Source organism: Cyanistes caeruleus, chromosome 2 (assembly GCF_971803275.1).
Source record: "Cyanistes caeruleus chromosome 2, bCyaCae1.hap1.1, whole genome shotgun sequence".
Classification (NCBI taxonomy): Eukaryota; Metazoa; Chordata; class Aves; order Passeriformes; family Paridae; genus Cyanistes; species Cyanistes caeruleus.
The window spans coordinates 68,933,448-68,951,437 of NC_141702.1; the positions used below are offsets into that span (position 1 = coordinate 68,933,448).

General features: G+C 38.2%; 1 long non-coding RNA gene across 1 annotated transcript; it reads left to right on the forward strand.

Moving 5' to 3' along the window:
* Positions 1-2,671: 2,671 nt before the first annotated feature.
* LOC111927025 (uncharacterized) lies at positions 2,672-17,735 on the forward strand. The gene is made up of 4 exons (XR_002863346.2): positions 2,672-2,800; positions 8,189-8,278; positions 14,873-15,018; positions 17,438-17,735. It is a non-coding gene; the product is annotated as an uncharacterized LOC111927025 (long non-coding RNA).
* Positions 17,736-17,990: the final 255 nt, after the last annotated feature.

The following is a 17,990-nucleotide window of genomic DNA, read 5'->3' on the forward strand; positions in this document are numbered from 1 at the left end:
TATGTGAAACAAACAATGTTTGCTGTTTATAATAATAACAAGTGTTGTGAACATTCAGTATTCAGTAACATGAAACGAACTCCCAGGTGCTCCTTTGTTTTTTACAGCAGCATATACTACCACACTATTTTTCTTCTTGGAAGCACAGAGTAAGATAATGCCAATAGGAATTAAACAGGGCAGATACTATCCTTTCTTCCTGGTGCTGCTCTTTCTTACAGCATGTCAGACTGCTCAGCCAAATATCAATCTTGCAAACATGTTATTCCAAATGCTGTAAAACTAGAAAGATTGCATCTCCTATCACATGTCATAAATCAACACGCTGTGGTCAATGAAATTGAGTCAATGTAAAATCTATGCTGGTTTAGGTCCCAAATGTGACTTGGAAATTCCACATAGAATGTAAAAAAATTTATTGCAGATTAGCAGAGTTTAAGTGAGAGTAATTATGTCTAAAACCATGTACTTATATGCTTGCCATGGTCACCCTGGAGTTCAATAATATACTGCATTTTCTTCAATTACTGTTTTTCCTGAATGAATAAAATATAAGAGTTAATATAAGGTATAAGAGTTAATAACATGTCTGTCATTAGGTACATGTTTTGTACTCCACATATAGGCTGTATGCAAGAATTTACACAGGGATACAGTGTTATAATAAAATTTAGACAGCCAAGCTTTTACTTTTATATAAACTTCTGTTCTTCAGGCTCATGTCTGTGTAGTCTGGAACACGGCTGTGCCAAAGTCTGGAAATGACACTTCTTACCTAAGAACAAGAAACCATCACTGTCTGAAGCTTCCTTCCTGACAAAGCTCAAAGCTTTTAATTTCTCTTTTCATTATTTGATTGGGGGGGGGGGGGTGGGGGGGGGTGGTATTATTAACACTAAGTAGGAGCTGTAGATCTTGTGGGTTATATTTTGGGGAAAAATAGTTGGCATGTGTTTTCATGTTCCTGAAGCCTTTAAGTTTCTATTGCTCTTCTAATCTTTTTCTAATGTAGTCACTGACAAATTCACTGGAAGCTGTGGGGAAGCACAAACCCAGAAGAAAAGTTTTTTTGAAGGTGGTGTTTTTCCCCTTTTGGTTATTTTGTGGGGCAATAACATATTAAGTTTCTAAATAATGTTGGTTTACATTAAAAGAGCACATTAAGTAGCATCCTTACCATAGAATTTCCTGGTTTTCTCAGTCTTGTAACAGGTTATGTCATTATGTAACTATTTACATGTACTGTACAACTATAATGTATATAAAGATATATCCATCTCCCGCTTTTATGGATACATGGAGATGTTTCTGGTGCCTTCTGCAGCTTGCATTCTTCAACTGGAATACCATCAGTTTTTAGCCAGTGAAAAGGAATCAATAGGAAGGTAATTCTAATTTTGTTAATAATTTATGTTAACCATACGTCAGTCTGAAAAATCAATGCTTTTGCAAATAGTTGGAGAAATCAGCTCTTCAAGGTTTTTCAAAATCTTTTAAAGTAAGATTCTAGATACTCCATGTTCCTGATTTATTCTGAATTAGTTAATATCTGAGGACTTAAATTGCTCCCTGGAACAAAGACAGGGAAAGCCTTCCTTCTTATTAATATGCAGCAATCCACTGCTGTATAATTGTATATATATATATATATACTGTATCATTTTCCAGTAAACTTATAAAACCAGAAAAATTTCATCCCCTGTCCCTACCATGACAATCTTTGCTGTGAAGTTCAGTTCTGTAACTTGAGTAATGTGAATAATTTATAAGCGATTTGTCTACATAAAAAAAAAACAAAAAAAAACCCAAAAAACCACAGCCTTTTTTGAGAAGGCATAATCACACTTTCATTTTTTTTAAAAAATGAAATTTCAGCAATACAGCAGAGTTGCATTTTTTCTAAAGAAATAAAGAATATTTTTTCCTTGGCTGCTGAGACAACCAACTGTAGGTGGGAGAAGGATGAAGGTAGACAGCACAAACACTAGGAACAAGAAACAACATGGAAATTTCTGCTAGGATGCATTACAGGTTACTAGCTACCTGTCTGATGCATCAATCAGATACTAGCTACCAAATGTCGAAGTTTTTGGCAGGTTCTGGAGAAGCAACTAATTGTTTTGTCTCTAGAGACAATAAAAAGAATATTTTTCCATGGGGAAATATTTACATTACTTAAAACGCTCATTAATTAGTGATAAAAGAATTTTATAATGCAAAACTCAGTTAGACTGACCATTCTTCAACTAGGTATCCTTTATGCCAACAGGTGAAATGTATTTTTCTCATAAATATTATGTGAGGTGATGATGTGGTAGCCTGGAGATGCTGCCAGGATAAAAGGAGGGGGTAAAAGGAAACAAAGAAAGAGAAAGGGAAAACTTTCAAGGTCTTCCAATCACGAATATTGAACCTGTGTACCCACAACATCCTTACAGTAATATCTTAATTTTTACCTTCTGCCTGCCTTTATAGTACACTTCTCCAACTGTATCATAACATAATGCCCAAGATTTGAATATTCACACAAGACACAAAACCATCCAGCACTTAAAACTGGAGCTGGTCATAATGCAAACATCTTATTTGAGTTGTGATTATGACAAGTGCAGGACTACAACTGTTACTAGGCAAACTGTTCACTGTGAACAAATGATTGGAATCACAGAATATGCTGAGTTGTAATGATCATCCAAGTCCAACTCCTGGCCCTGCACAGGACACCCCAAGGGTCACACCCTGTGCCTTTGTCCAAACACTGCTTGAACTCTGTCAGGCTGATGCTATGACCACTTCCCTGGTGAGCCTGCTACAGTGCCCAACCACCCTCTGGGTGAAGAACCCAATTTAGCTATTTTTTTAGTCAAAAATTGTGTGCTAAGTCATTCCCTAATATATTTGTTATTCAGCATTGTTAACTGTCGTGGTTTTAAACCACTAACTAAGAAAATTACTTACTTCTTGCTGTGAGATATGGATTAGAATAAGAGCAAAACAGGCATACAACTTAAAAGGGGAAAAAAAAGAAAGTTTATTGACAAACCACAGTAATAAGAACACCAGAATAAACTTCCAGAAAAACCTTTCCATCCCTTATCTACCCACTATTCCCTTGTACACATGACAACAGAGACAAAAACTCTGGAACTCTGATGGTTAAAACAGTCCTAATTCTTGCTAGTCTTTTTACCAATCTTTATAGAGAAACAGAAGTTTCTTCTTGTTAATTTATGGAGTTTCTCACAAGAAAACTATTTTTTGTTATAGTTTTCTATTGCTCTAATGTTAGCTGTCCAGAGATGCTATTATTAGAGTTCACTCCTCCCATTCTCACATCACTCTGAGGTGTGTATGGGCCATGCGTCTAGAGATAGCATTTTTAAGGATAAGTTATTCAAAGGCAAAAAATAAAGTCTTCTTCATCTGTTTCTGTGAGCTTCACCAGAAAACAGTTTTCTCATGGCCTCTCAGGGCTTCAAATCTCTCAACAGTTTTCTCATGGCCTCTCAAGGCTTTTAATCTCCCAGTACTTCACTATACTATAATTACTCTTTACTCAAATTTACACTTTGAACACTATTCCTCTCTAGATCCTATATCATGAATTAAAGGAGTTCTTTTCAGGACTTCATTGTCCATCTCCATAGTTTTAACAGGGAGATATTTCAGCTTAATTAAAGCATCTTCTTAATTCTCTACCTTCCTTGAAGCTTCTTTTCTTTCCTGTCACTGGTAGTTTATAAAGTCTCTTTTCATGTTGATCTCTCTCTCTCTCTCTGGATATAAAGATTAATCCGCAAGTCTCATCTGGGTAATGAAAGAGTTAAAATCTCGCCCAGGCTTTTGTAGATGGTTTGGGGATCTCTGCTGAACAAGAGCTGGAGCCGTCTGCGATTGAAGGTTCCTCATGGCTGCTCTGGAGCGTGTGGTCGCTGTTCCAACCTGCTGCAAGTCCAAGGCTTCCCTCTTTCTTCACTGGGCAGTTTCTAGTGAATTAGTTACAGCAAAACCTGCAGCCGAGCCAGAGATCGGCTCGGCCCGGGCCCGAGGAAAACCTTCCCCAGGCCCCCCCATCTCCCGGCCGGGAGACGGGGCAGGCCCGGCCCCATCCCCGCCCGGCCGCATGGCCTGGGCAGGGACGGGAGGCCTGGAGCTCCGCCACCCTCCACAGCCAGAAAACAAAGAGAACCCAGAGAGCTCTGGTTTTACATTTTAAGGTAGGGTTCACAAGTTGATCCCACTTTTCAATGGCCTAAACTGCTGTCAATTCTCAGCAATGACCGATAATTGGTCAGGAGAAAAGACTCCAAGCACTTCCCAGCAACTCCAACTCCCTTAAAGGTAAAGTAACTCCATGACATTAACAAAATATAGGGCCAGAATTTCCAGAGGTGTACACTTGGGTTTTGCCTTAGAATACTTCTCACAGCTTCTGTGATGTCTGTGGTGTCACGTAAGTGACAGAATATTGTTTCTGCTGCCTCACTGTGTGACAGAGTCAGACGGATAAGCATTACATACCGTACGTAAGCACAAATAACTCTGTGCACATGCCACTGCAGATAACTGAGGAAGAAAATAGATGTTCCCCACATACTCCTCAGTAAAATCTGTAACAAGGGTACTTTTTCCCACCATTATTTCACAGGCCAGCATAAACACAGGCCCCCAGTGTTCACAGTTAATTATTAATTTCTTGAATATAGGATAATTACACAGGTTAAATAATTTGTTTTTCTTTATAATTATTATGAGTTTATGCCAGCCTTCCTCTAAGTTATTTTAGTGTACTCTGCATGAGCTATTCTGCCTGGAAAGGCATGCATGAGCTATAATTTCCTTTTGACATGAAAAGCCACAAATCTAAACATCATTGCACTATTGCAGAGGAAAAAATGTTTGGCTCTTAACTCAAGATTAGTCTCTGTAGCCATTAAGAAGTGGAAGCTCCATGGAGGTAACAGAACCAAAACCGCTGAGATTACATTCCAGTCACAACAAGCACTTAACTGTTGTAGATAAGGTATCTGGGAAATGATATATAGTAAATAACCGACATTCACTTGTCTGTTTCACTAATATGAGAGAAAATGGTCATTAACACACTTGTAAAGCAGAAACAAATAGATTAATTTATTGAAAAACAATAGTTATTATAAAGGAGTAGCAGAATTCCTGAACTGGAGTCTTATATCACAGTGCAGGAATAAATTAAGACATTAGCAGTACTTACGGCATTCTTGCTAGAGCACAAAACCTGTATTTGCTATGGTTCAGTTACTTCTATAATTAAAAAGAAAACTGTTTTCTGAAGTGAGGAAACTATCTTACATAAATATTTAGTTTAGGTACCCTAGTATCGCATCCCACAGCACTAATGAAATTCCTCATCTCTAGAAACTGGAAACCATCTGTTTGTGACTGTTCACTGAACAAAATAATGCATCTAAAAAAAATCGAAATTAAAATGTATAGAGTATAATGTGCTGAATTCTGAAAAGGAAGGATTTGGGGGTTAATGTTTTTATTTTAAAGACAGATACAGTTTGCTATGCTGAACTGGACCTAAAATCTGTGAGAGCTATTTTCTAGTCAGCTTCTGTGGCAAGCAAGGAACTGATGCAAATGCAAACTGTCTAGTTCTTCCCTCATTTTCTGTCACAAATTTTTGTTCTTGGTTGAATATCTGTTTCATAATCTTTTGTAAAGTTGCTTTTTTAATGTGTTTTCCTATTGTGTACAAAATTCTAAGTTAATCTTGCTTAAAACACAATTACTCTTGTTGGGTTCAAAAATACACAAATCATTGACTGTTTCAAAAATATTTTCTACCTCTTGATTGGATCAATTTGTACCATCACTAAAATCTTAGATGTGACTATTTGGCATTTGTTAGAACTGCTCCCATAATTTTCAGGAATACTACTTCCATCCAGACTTTATTCATCCTGCTCAGTTCTCCCTCCCAGTTCATGGATTCTGCTGTATTTCTTGTAGTTCAGATTCCATAGGGAAAGTTCCATTACATTTCCCAGAACATGGCATTTTAAAAAACAACTCTATCATCTTTGTCAGTTGCATGGGTATCTCACCAAGCGACCCATGAAAACAAGCTGAACTGTTTCCTTTTTGCATCATCTCAAATTCTTAACTAAGGTGCTTCTGCTCTCCAGACACCAGAGACTAATTTTGTAGTCACTGAAAGACAATATTAGGTATTTTCCATCTTTATTATTGACTTTCTCTCTTTGATCTCAATAGTATGTAATATTAATCAATATTATATCAGTCATAGTCTGATCACATAGGCTGATTATATCAGTCATAGTCTAAAAGTCATTTCACTCCTTTTAGTGCACAGCTCTTTTTCAATAAACACTGTGCAGCCTGTAAAGTATGTTTATTTGACACTGCATTGTGTGCCTTATGATACAGCAAAATAATCACCTAAAAACTGTATCCATGAAGTAATGATTGAAAAGTGGTGTTAGTGAGTCACTCCGAGCAGTAAGATTTTACTTCATTAAAAGCAAGAGAATCACTCTTACTCCACTTAGATGATCCACCTAAGATCATCTTGTCTTTGAGGTTACTGAGGCCATTTCAATAGCTTTGGAGATTTTATAACTCTAGTTCAGCTGGGCTAAGCTCCTGGTAATCACAGTGTGAAAAGGGCAGCTCAGGGCAGGATGATTTGGTCTGAGTAAAGCGAGTGTTCTCACACCAAGGGATGACTGAAGCATCATTCAGTTCCAACATTTCTAACAGGCCAGCATATCCCTCAGCAAGGAAGGAAAACTGTACTGCAGTGTCACCCACCTAGAAATTAGAGAAATCCATAAATATACAGATATTTATAAACCATATGTAAATAAATTTCCACGCATCATTTCAAGGCAGACATGGTTTCAGTCGAAAAATGCAGCTTTACATTAAAGCAGAACCCCCAGGCTTTTCTGCATATCGTAAATGGGGATTTTAATTGTCCAATTAACATTTTCTTTTTTAGCGATACATCATGATTTCCAGCATTAACAGCAGCACTGCAGCTCAGGTTTCTCTGACAACTCTGCCTAATCTGTGTATTACATGTTTTTTAAAGGCTTGGTTCCATGCTTGCCTCTTAGTTTATATAGTCACCAGCAAAAAAGTGGGTGTAAAGCTCTCCCACAACAGACTGATAACATTTTACACACACATTATCCAGATGTATATCACTACAAAGCAGCAGAGAATAAGGATTTTATGTTTCGGATTTTATGTTTCACAATATTGGTAGATTTTGAGCTTACTGTTACAGGAAACTATTAGAAGGAGCTCATAAACAATTAACAATGGGACACTCATGTTTCTGCTGATTTAGCAGAAGGCAACAATTTGCTGGTGATTCACTGCTTGTCTCCTAACCAAAACACATAATTTGCTAATCCATTTCAGTCCCTGCCTAGTGATCCTAAAGGATAATGTTAACATTCTTCACCTGTCTCAGCATACAGAATAGGCATAATGAGACCATACATATATACACAGATAAGACTGTAGGTATACCCATCAACATTAAGTGAGAATGGAGCTCTCAGAGTAAATAAAGCAGCACCAACTGCAACATCCATTCTGAATTAGACTTTAAGAGTGACAGAGCTAAGACTGCTTTTCTCCTGTTGCAGAAATATGCTTTTATTACTGGTCAAGGAGACAGGCTTCTGTTTTGGTCATGTAGCAGTTCTTTCCTACTGACAGCTGAACTTATTTTAATTAAATCCGAGTAAGACCATAAGGGAGGGAAGTGTTTTAACAATTTTTGTCCAAATCAAGTGATACTAGCTTAAGGATCAGTATTTTCTGCAGTGATGTTGCTACTGCTCACAGTCCCTCCACCCCACCTTGTATGATCAGTAGCTGGTTTTTGGGTTCTTCAGCTGTATTTTGATGTCATTGCCTACAGGGAAAAGAACTGTGACTTTTGCACTTTGGACCTGCTCTCAGAGTTCATAAATATAATTTTTCACAGACAAACATTCAAATGAAACATTAGTCCTGGCCATGGAAAAAGGAGGGCATTTAATGAATCTTGACATAAAGTTTTGTCATTCAAATAGTCACACTGGTAGTTCCTCTCTCATTATGATTCCTTATTGTCCTTTCAATGTTATTTTTGCAAGATATCACAGTTCTGTTTCAATTGCAGGTTGCCACAGTCCCTGAAACTCATTATCCTTCACTACTGGTGAAAGAAAGAAACAACCTAAGAGCGAAATATATACTGGATTTCAAGGAGGTAGTGATATTTCCACTCATTTCTTTTCCTTTGCGGCGCTTTCTTAACCACCCCTTCTGAGCTCTGCCTATTCCAGGTGCAAGTGGAGCTGAAAAATACTGTTTAGTCCACTTGAACAGGCACAGAAAACTAGCTGTATCAACAGAGCTGAGTTTATTTCTTTCACTGCATATGGCAACATGCACAGCTTTAATTTTTGCCAAACTAAAAGCAAAATCCCTCAAGTTTATGTGGCATACTTATATCCCATGCTCCAAATAGTGGAGAGCAAAATCTTGGATCATGCTTTCTGTTTGCTGCACTTAAAAACATGAATGTTAGAGTAGATTCCTGCATATGGAAAACATCTTGGTCTCTGATTAGGGCTGAGAGAAAATTACTTTAAGCACATTTGACTAAGATTGTGCAACGTTTTTTGGTATTGAATAAAATTTATCTTGCCAGTCAGAGGTACAAAGTAAGTTTTATGAAGAATCCAGGGTAAGATACTAATCAGCCAGATGTCCAAGTGGTTTGGTCATTCCCCAAACACCCCATGTGGTTTTTTTCTGTCAAATGGTCAGGGAAGTATATTGATAGAAAAAGAGGGACAAAAGTCTTTATTTAAATATGACAGTCTGTAACATCTGGACTAAGAGTTCCAAACTATCCACTTAATTTTACAGTGAAAATTGAAATCTTCTTCTTAACTAGGGAAAAAAACCCATAATAAAACACATTGAGCACAACAGTGAAGGATTTTCTATTGCCTTTCCCCATAGTCTTTAGGTTTTTATAAGGGAAATTTTTACTTTGTGTGAAAGAGAGCACCAAAGTTACAGTTAGTTGAAATCAGGACTATTAAATTAGTACTACCTTGTAGCAAACCAGACCCACACAGCAAAGGGGAGAAAAGCATGGGAATTAGAAGGGAAAAATAACTTCTATTTCAACTCACTTGCACTTGGAAGAAGACAGACCCAGCACATGGTCTTATCAGCCACTCCAAAGCCTGGCAAACTCCAAGCAGCATCTGATGACTACAATGCTGCTTTTAGCTGCCCTTTTAGTCATGGGTTCACAGCAGGGAAACGAGACATGCCACAGCCTTAATCAGCTAAGTCACACCTCCTAGGAAAACACCCACACACAAAGGTCACAAAAAGACCTCTAAGAGGAGGGTAGAAAAGAAAATGAGATAGGAGGTGATGGTGAAACCCAACTGCTGTACATTATGTAGGTTCCATTTGGTGTCATGGATTTAGCTTAACTCAGGGCAACGATAACACCCTTTAGTCTCTCCTCAGTGGAGGTGGGCAGAAGATCTGTCAGAATTAGATGACAACTGTCCATCAGCCTCATCTGTCCCTTCATTTCAATAGTTGCAGGCTCAGACAACCAATGGCATGGGGAAAGATGGTGGATTTGCTACAATGTTTAATTATTTTAGAAAATTCAGTCACTGATGTATTTTGGTTTGTTTCTACACAATGGAATATTTTACATATTTTGCTCCCTATTATTGAAAAGACTTAATCAGACATGGCAAAAGGAAGCAGATCATTGGAATTGTACTACAGGAAATATTTCAGCACAAGCTGAGATAATCATGTCGTTTCCTTAAACCCTGCAACACTCAGTAACTGCATTTTTCAAAGTACAAAAAAGCCTATTTTTTCTCAGTTTTCTTAGGTTATCAGGTTTGCCCTTGAGCATACAAAAGTCACTAGTTTAAAGTCCAATTGGATTTTCCTTTGATTTGTTCTTGATCCCACACAATCTTGACATAATAAAGATTAGATCTAGAGATAATAAAGATTTTCAGCCCTCCCAGTATTATTGCCAGTTGCAGTTTCCTTAGCACTTTGCTGAGATTTATTTGCATCTATCAGCTTTCTTCAGGATATTACTTCATGTCACAAAAACCATACTGCAAATTTTAAAAATTAGCCATCGATCCAAAATTATCTTTATTAATTTTTTGTTATTAGTTTTTCTTAGTATGCTAAAAAAATCCTTTTAAGCAGAGATAATTTAGGATGTTATTACTAAGGGCTCTGTAGAATGTATTTTAGAATTTTGTTTGCATATACAGGGCCTGTTCCTACAACTCTTGTTCTTCTTGGTGACTTTGTTATGATAAAACTGCAAAGATGAGACTTTTTTAATGTAACTAATCAAAAGATATGTGAACAAGGTTTTGACTCATATGCAACTGAAAGTATACCAGGATCAATTCATGTGCAGAAACAATAGCCCAGCAACTGAACATATGTCAAGGATAGACAAGTCATTTGACTTTAAAAAACTATAGAAATACATGAGTCCCATCTTTTTGATCAGAATATAAATCACACAAACTACATACTCCTGAAAAAGCCCTCTCTCACTGCATTTCGTGGAATACATCCAATGCAGATTTCTCAGGGAGCCTGTGCTCCCATCTGTGGTGACATTAGCAGCAAAAAAATCTCTTCATGTGCTTGCTACCCATTTTGTAAAGTGAAACAGAAGTCACTCCACGATGAAAGGCAGTACGACAGCCACAAGCAGGTATGGAGCAGCAGGTTACATCGGTGGGATGAAGGGCTGTGCTCTGTGGGAAAATGAAGCAAGGGGGCTTGCTCTGGGCTGCTTAGAACTTCACTGAGCAGGAGCACCACACCTGCCAGGTCTGTGTCTCCTGGTGAGCTCAGTGTGGCTGCAGGAAGTTCCTGCAGGTGCTTTCACAGAAATCCTTTCCACAGAGAAATCTACAGTGACAAAGAAAGGAGTTCTAGCCCTGGATATTCAGTAGTGGGATTTGTTTTCACATGCCATCCCAAACATATGGTTCCTGGACAGCAAAATTTTGTTACAGGTAATTTAATTGCACATTCAGTGTAAGTTGGAAGTACATAAATACACAGGACTGGTACAGAACCATTGCCACTGAAGACAACCAATACCATAAGGGAAACATCTGGTACAGGAGCATCCATGAGAACAATGTTGCATAAAAACACTTAATCCCATTATAACAAACAAGGCTTTCATCACAAGATGAGAATTTCAAATTCTGCACTGTCATGGGATGAAGACCAAGAGACCCAAGAGGATATCAGCAATGCATTACTGATCAAATATCAACTTACAAAACAGCTTATATAGGTGAAGTAATTATGTAATGCTTAACGATCAGGCCAGAAGGAAGTTCCTTGCCCCAACAAACTCTAAGGATTGTTCTTAGTGTGTGCATCATAGGAAGCAAGAGTAGAGCCTGATGCTTAGAGTAGTTTTTGAAGTAAAAGATATTTGACAGCGGGAAAGAGTGAAACCATGACTCATTTGACCATGGAGCTGTACAACATGTGCCAGAGGAGGAGCAGTAGGGCCAGAGAGACATCAGAACAATGACAGAGATAAAAGCACATAAGAGAAGGTTTGATAATTTCAAAGGGTGAGGAAATTACGGAAGCTTAGATCTGAACACATATTTTGCTTGCTGGATGAGTTTCATTGTACAGATGGTTACTATTTCATCTCAAAGTAAAGGCCATTACACTGTATGTGCTGGCTTCTGCTCAACAAATACGTTCTTGTTTCTTTCCTACCCCCATGAATTTCCCATTTTTCTTTAATCTGAATTTTAAAGACACTGGAGCTTAGACAGTCCCAGCCACAGACAGAAAAGCTGGAGATGAAATGTAGCTCCAAGCAGTTCTCTGGTCCTCTTCTAACCAGGGAGAGCCCTGGCTAAGTACAGAGTTATAAAATTTCCTCTAGGTGACCAGAAGGCTTGTATATTTGTGTGCCTCCTGACTGATAATCTTCTCCAGACACTCATACATACAGGTATTTAGGGATGGCAGTAGACATAAAACTGAAGAGCTGAAATCTAAAAGTCTGCTACGTAACTGGCAGTGTTTCCTTCTCTCTTCTGGTCTTTTCTTTACCTGTCAGTGTTACATAAAACAACCTTACAGGCTTGATTCCCTTTAGTTGTCAGCTGTAGTGGATATTTTTAGTACAGAACTTTCAACACTATCTTGAAACAGTGTTAAGGTTGAAACTGGCTAAGGACAGCCAGTGACATGGACAAGTGTAACAATGCCATTTTTCTAAACAATAGACATACTGAAACAGTTAATCTCTCATGCTTTAGCTATGTTTTCAAACTAAAACTGCCAAGAGGAAAGGAATGCAGTAAACATCTTTGAGTATACAAATACTGTAGAGATGATGGCAGATGACAAGTTTATTGAAAGATTTTAAGAAATGCAGACGTGGAAAATTATCATTTCCTAAATTATCTCCTTATCTGTGACTACTTCTGTGTCTCAAGTAGCATTCACCTTCTCATATGCACATGCAATTTGCTAACTTTTGCTAAGAGAGAAGTTATTTCATGTCGAGCCTGTAACAGAAAGACACAGAAGAGAATCACAATAAATACACTACTGCTATTTAGACCTCTGGCAAGATTTACAAAGATGCTGGAAGCCAGATAGGTGCATCCTGTGTAACAGTGATGCCTGCACAAACATTTGAATTTCTGATAAAATTTAAGCAATGTGAAAAAACCCCCCTCAGTTCTACACTGCCCTTCACAGTCACCTCAGCCAAAGTAGCACCCTGAGAACAAGCTGCAGGAGATAAAGAGATCCTTTCTTTTTAAGAACTCCCCACAATTAGGTGACTGACAACAGTTTTTCTTTGTAGCCTGAGAATGGAAGAAGACTGACAGAGAAAATCTTAATTTCTAAGAAGATACACTCTTTTCTTTTGCTTTAATGGAAGAAAATTTAGTCCTGTTAGAAGAAAACTTTTCAATACAAAGCAGACTTACTTCCTTCAGTAATATTATTCAGTATTTAAATAACTAGTTTAACAAGAACACAAAGACCTAATTTCAGAACTGGGTATCAGGTGGATATGCAATTAACAGCCCAAAAGGAATTACAGTCTGAGCCTATTTAAATGACTGTTGTGATTAAGATGTTTGACTGTCCTGTTTCTTTCCTATTTGGACTTATTAATAGCCCCATATGGCAGTGATTCTATCTAGGTAAAGGGACTTTCAAAGTGTTCCTTTCCATTTTCAAAAGGTACTTCCTAGTGTTGTCACTCTGAAGCTTCATATAACCATGTAAAATTGTTGCTTACATATCTTTAGTGTTTTTGCACCCATTGCTGTTTCAGATTGCCTGTTTTGTTCTCTCACTCAATATAAATATTTATTCATTATCCAAGATTTCATTCTACCCACAAAGGTAATTGATTTTTAGCTTTTATCACCTTTTGTTTTGTTTCTGAATTGTCAGTGGTACACATAGATATATCTGTCACCACATGCTAAAAAACTGATTGTTATACTCTGTTTATAATAAAGAATTGCATCTAGTTGAACAGATATTTTCTTGTGACTTATTTCAAAATTATACTTATCATTTTAATTATCATTATAATTATAATAATAATATACTTATCATTAAATTATCATTTTGATTAGAAATAGTAACTTGTCACATCCTGAAGCAAGAATCATGTTTGTCTGTAATTGTGAAGGTGGCTGGCTATATATCCAATTTTGATATGAAATCCTGTCTAGTTAGCCTTCAGAGTAATTTTCCTAAACTTGAAGGGCTATATGAGAAGAGGAATACCAAGCTTCCCAGGCAGAATATTCAGCACTTTTAGGCTATTATGTTTTGACTTCTATAAGATTTTTTTTTGCTAATAACTGGCCAAAGTGAGGACTCTTGATTTGATTTGATCTTGAGTTTGATTTACTGTTAGCCAGTTTAAATATATAGAACTGTAGAGACAGATTTGAACAGTAAAGATGCCTAGTCTTCAAAATTTGTTAAAGACAACACAATTATGGCCATGCACTCACCAAGACAGAACTTGATTTGTTTGGATTTTATGCCCTGTCTTTCAAACTACTGATAAATAATTGCATAGTGTGAAGCCCCTTAAAATCGAAATTCTTAAGGAAAAATCTCATTGCTTTAGCTCTAAAAAGCTAACCTTAGCATATTAAGTTTTGCCTCCTAGTAAACTTATGTGAAACCTCCTTCTAACTCTATGAATCTAAGAGTTTCTCCTCTTATATCTGTAAATATTATTCAGAGATCTGAGTGGCCATGAACAGATTCTGATGACTGAGCAGTTATCAAGAAATGCCTGTAGTGTTTTCCCTGATCCTGCCTTTCTAACAGAGCACAACTCTGCAGGAATATATTAAAGAGTAGAATTGCAAAATTTGGGAAGGGAAAACGATAGCCAGAGGTTTCCCCCTGTGTCATTATCTGCAAGCACATGAGAAGATGCATACTATCTATAAATAACAGGTATTTCTGAAACAAAATCAAGCACCAACTAAAGGCAGATATTTCAATCCTACAGTCTACATGGCTTTCTAAGAAAGATGAAATTTAAATCAGAGGTAAAGGTATTATGCAGAATTAACTGATAAGGTCCTCTAATAAGGATAAGGTCTGATAAGATCCTCTGTAAAACAGATTAGAGTAACTGATGATTTTAATAGTCTCTTCTGAGCTTAAAAACCATGAAAGCCTTGCTCTTCTTTTTTTTATTTATTTTTATTATTATTATTATTTTTTCCCAAAGTTGATCATCAAGAGTGCAGTGCCTCAACATTTTTGGACATGTCCCAAGACAATACAGATATTGCACAGATTATCAAAACTTAGAACATTCCCTGAAACTTTTGAGAAAAAGAAAATGTTGAAAAACTAACCACACAGAAAGTTTAGGTAAGAGGATGTGTGTATTAAGATTTTTCATGCACAACGTTTGTCTGTTCTTACTGCACTTGCTGTTTTGCTCGCTCTTAGTGAGTTCTTCAGGCTGGCAATGTTCATGTAAACTTGTTTTGCAGCAGCTCAGTTTTTTATCTGGTCTTTGCAGCTTGGGGGGCTGGGAATGCTTCTCTATTTACTTCTCTTCTACAAAGCCACGGAGCCCCTTCCAGTACATAGAAACTATTAAAGTGATGAATTATCCATTCCCTCTGCTCCCAGATGTAACCATCTCAGTTACTTGTACAACTGAATATTTGTTGTCATCTCACATTTGTAAGTATTCTACCGTGGCCAAAGTAGGAAAGAAGCAACACATAAATCAAAAGTTTTAATTTTCCATTCCATATGCCACAGTCTGCTAGAAGATTCAAAACAGACTGAAGTAGCTGTAAAGAAACACAAACCTTACAGCTGTGTGTACAAGAGAGCAAATGTAGTCTTTCACCAGACCAGTTAATGTTGTGTAGACCTTTTTTAACAATTATTTGCTTAGAGCTTTTAGTGTCTCAGTTTTATTGTGCTGAATGGAAAAGCAGTTCAGCTGCTGTTCTGAATCTACCTCCAAATAAGTATTTTTCTTTCCATAGTCCATACAGGGAACAGAGCAGAGCTACATTCCTAAATTGGTGCCCATAGGCAACGTGACTGCCCTGCGCTCAGCATAGCACACACTGCCATCCACAGCCAAGGCAGCCTTTTGCCATTTGAAGCAGACAGCAAAGCACACTCTCCCAGCAGGCTTCTCTCGTGCCCTGGCAGAGTTTAATCCAGCAGAAACCTGTGAGAACCACATGGATCTGCCAGAAAGTGCTCTATGGCTTTTGCCTTACATGGCCAGCTGGGAGCCCAAGTAAACTTCATCTCTCAGGATGATACAAGTCCAGGTGCTGCAGTAGGCTTAGGGACCATCAAAGCAAGGGGCCTGCACTTACCTATTTTTCCTAACGCAGAAGAATGGAGAATGTCTGGGATAATGTCACTGTGCTGTAACACCACTCTTCTCCCAGCCCTCAGCTCTGCCAGCAGCACATGATGATGTACAAGGGGAAGCTTCAGGCTGGAGAACAACAGACAGCACCCACACCAGACAGCAGCATGAACAAAGTGAAAGTACAGGAAAGGGTATAACAGGATTTAGGACCAAGGACTAATATTTTAGATTTAGGGATCTGTTTTGCTGGGCTGCACTTTCAGCAGTAGACCTGTGAGCAGTTGTAGAGCTCTACTCTAGGCTCTGTCTATATTCTAATTTCAACTCCACAGTCTTCCCTTGGTTCGTCTCTGTGGTGAAGAAGTCCCTAAAAGGGAGACAGTCCATGCTTCAGGCAACCTCTGGAGGAGAGTAGGATGATAGGGTGTGGGGCATGGGGATCAGTTTGGATACAGCCCCCCTGTCACCTCTCTTCTCCTGAGCCTGCCTTCAGCCTGTCCTCCTCAGTGTCTCCTACCTGTCTCTGTGTATGACAAGGAAGGAGCCCTGCTCTTTGCATGACCCATGGAGTAAGCACACAAACCCACTGAGAATCATCCTCCCAGCCCTCAAAAGTATCCAGAAGAGAAGCAGATGCTGGCTGGGGAAGGGAATCCCCTAGCAGCAGCTCACACATTCTCCACTGTCCACAAGTTAAGCCTGAGATGGCCCTCCCTGTCCATTTAAACTCTGTCTCCTGCTCTAAGAATTTCCTTCCTTCCCACACAGTAAGTTTGATGGACTCTTTTTCCATATGCCAAAAGGACACTTTTCTTCTTTTTAAATGAACAAATTAAAATTTCAGTGACCTGGACTTGCATGAGAGATTTAGTTATCTTGCCCTTTTATTTAGGTGCCATTTGTGCCTTTCTCCATTTGCTACTGTTGGGGAAGGGGTCAGGGAAGCGATGTGAAATGGCTGGCTTTCTACTATGCTCCAAAGTACAATCTAAGGTTCCTTCAAATTGTTTCTAGAAAGTTATTCTGCATCTTAAACTCTTATGGTTTGTCTTCATGCCTGGGAGTTCTGGATTGGTGAGCAGAGAGACATTTTGGGGCAGTAGTCCTTTCGTCTGGCCAAAAATAAGTAGAATTAAGATAAAATAAGGAAAAAAAGGGACAATCTTTTGCCTAAAAGTAGGTGTTGACCAAGCCACCACAAGGTACTATCTTGGTTACAACTTTCAGATTTTGACCAAATTATGTCACTTCTCTATAGCACAACAGAGATTTCACTATTTGACTCTTGCAGAGCAAATGCAGATAAAAAGACTGGTATCTTTCACTAGGATTTTCACTTTTAGTTGTGCTAGAAAATCCTTAGTATGTCAGGACTTGTTGATTAGGTAGTTAAGGGAGTGTAAAAAATTAAAGGTCTTTCATTTCCTGTTTGATCTACAGGCTCCTACCAGCCTAGTTCTGCAAGATGGGGAGGAGGAGGCAGATTCCTCCTTGACACAGCCTGAGAGACAAACCCCTGACTGCAGCCATAGTTGCACCAGGAAAGCAGCACTTGTCTTGGCAAAGCTTCTTTGTGCCATACAGAGCAATTTTCTTATGCTCTTGTGCAAAGCAGAGCCCTCCACAGCTGATGTTTGCTAACTCACAAAAACATGATACAGCTATTTAAGACAAGGGTTACAGAGTCATGTGCTGAATGTGGGAAGGATGTAGCTGTCCCCATTGAAATATGGCTGGTGCTGACATTCCAGCTCTTGTGAGAATCACCGTGCTCCTACACTCTTCTATGACCACATTTGGGCAGGACTTCATTTTAGATCTTATCAAGCCTTCCCACAAGAAGAGATTTTGCAAAATTGTCAAGACTTTTGTTTCTACATTTACTCCTTCAAATACTTCAGATATTCTGAAGGTTTCAATTATTTTAGAATAAGTGCAATGCAACAAAGTTTTGACAGTCCAAAATATTTATTTGCACAGTACTTCTTGCTGT